General features: G+C 38.6%; 1 long non-coding RNA gene across 1 annotated transcript in view; it reads left to right on the top strand.

Moving 5' to 3' along the window:
- The window catches only part of LOC123521480, a 9,680-nt gene extending 8,212 nt beyond the window's left edge, over window positions 1-1,468 (top strand). The window contains exons 2-4 of the long non-coding RNA XR_006679920.1: window positions 295-377; window positions 984-1,039; window positions 1,384-1,468. This is a non-coding gene — a long non-coding RNA (uncharacterized LOC123521480). The remainder of the gene's footprint in view (window positions 1-294; window positions 378-983; window positions 1,040-1,383) is intronic.
- Window positions 1,469-1,925: the final 457 nt, after the last annotated feature.

Genomic DNA, 1,925 nt, shown 5'->3' with positions numbered 1-1,925 from the left:
CATTTTACATTGCTCCTCTGATTTGGCGTGTCCTGATGGGGGCTGTATGCCCGTTCCAATTCTGTGGAGACACAACCAACACTCTCCCCCCTGTCCCCCGCCCCATGGGCCAGTGCCCTGTTCCCTCCGTGCCACCAAACCAGTCTCTCCCCACCCATCTTTCAGACACATAGCGAACCCTAGCCCTTTGATAGTCATCATTATTGATATCAAAAGCAAACAAAGCAGAACTCATTAGTGGCTCCTCATGCTCCTGTAACTGTCCTTTTATTCCATTTCTCCCACATCCCATAGCCGAATGGAATCCCTTTCATGCCTGAAGATGTCTTACGGGTCTCCCTATCTCTGAAAAAATATGGATGAACATAAAATTTCCTGTGAGTATAAGCCTCTTTGCATTACAGTGTTTATCACTACATTATTAACATGAAGTTGATAACATACCTTTTTTGTTTTATTTGTTTTTTAATAACATACTTTTACACATACATTTTATATGCCATTATATAATTATCATTTTGACTTGTAATTACGATAGCTAGAATTTGGATAGAAATGCATCCCTTAAGTTTATGTTCCACGAAATTAGTTTAAGAATCTCGGGCTTCTAGACTGAGCCAGTGCAGTATGAATTCAGTCTTATTTGTCATTGTTGTCAATACAAGAACTGAGAAAACTGCTCACAGAGAAGAAGGGAATGGATTGTGTTTTCAAGTCACAGCTAAAAAGAATCACAGAGTCATTGATCATTAGAAGTAATTGTAAATAACTTGTCAACAGGTAACTTAGCTAGGCCTATCTTAATTTCTTTTTAATAGCAACGGAACGCTCAGCTCTACAAAAGAATTTATTATTGCTGAATCGGCTACTGTCAGTTTCTGGGAAGTTTACCCAAAAGACTTTACCAAGATATTCCAAATGACTCCACATGGTGTCTGTTACACTTCCACATTGAGACATTATTTTTCATCTAATGCTTGTAGGTATGCGTTGAGCTGTTTCTCGGAAGAAAGACGAAGCTTTCTACTCCTGCAAAGAGGTATAATCTCGGAAACCCCCAAGAACTGTTCTGTCCTATCCTGTAGGGTAGCTCTAGAAGACAGTGAGCTTGGTTTGCTTTGGGACACTTAGAGAAGTTGAGGAAATACTTGGGTCAACATGCCTTTGCAAAGCCAGTAATTCTGAAAAGATGCCTTTAGCTTATTCTAACCCTTCAACATAAGGTCTTAGGGCTTCAGATTTAGATCATCCAATTTTAAGGAAATATTTATAGTAAACTTGCCAAGAGATTTGATATACTAACAAAGTAAAGCCAAGATTTAAATGATAATAAGATTGGTACCATTTCATAATATATTAAATCACAATTTTATTTCTCATTAGATATTTGTGAAATGGAACAATGCACAATTTGATACCAGCTATAAAACAAGGAGTCTGATGATCCATAGATTCCTTTGGTCAAAAGGTATGCATGTATTTGTCGAACTCTGGTGTTGAGTTTCTGGGAGTTATTACCCAAGAATCATATATAAAACATCAGGATCGATAAATTTTTTTTATTTTACTAGACCACAGGATCAAACGTTTCAAATTTCTTTCATGAAAGAAGAAAGTATTGATTGCTAAGAAACAAGTGTCTGGCAATCGACACACCTCTTCCTTCTGCAGAAGCGCCGCACACCCAACCCTGGCACTCAGAGCAGCCCGACTGGACAGAGTTGAACTGCCCTTTTGGGTCTCTGAGCCTGTGTATCTTTATGGGAGCAGAACGCCCCAGGATGACGGATAGGTATGAATCACGGTCCTTGCTGTTGGCAGTCCAATGCTTAACCCACAGTGCCACCAGAGTCCTTTTTTATTATAAGAGGTAGAAAATATAAAATAACGTATAAAATGACATGAGAGTGAACTTTCATTGAAAA

Source organism: Echinops telfairi, unplaced genomic scaffold, assembly GCF_000313985.2.
Source record: "Echinops telfairi isolate 266 unplaced genomic scaffold, ASM31398v2 ScPeMD7_20;HRSCAF=75, whole genome shotgun sequence".
Classification (NCBI taxonomy): domain Eukaryota; kingdom Metazoa; phylum Chordata; class Mammalia; order Afrosoricida; family Tenrecidae; genus Echinops; species Echinops telfairi.
Note: the sequence above shows the minus strand (reverse complement) of the source record. Positions and strands in the feature narration are given on the sequence as shown.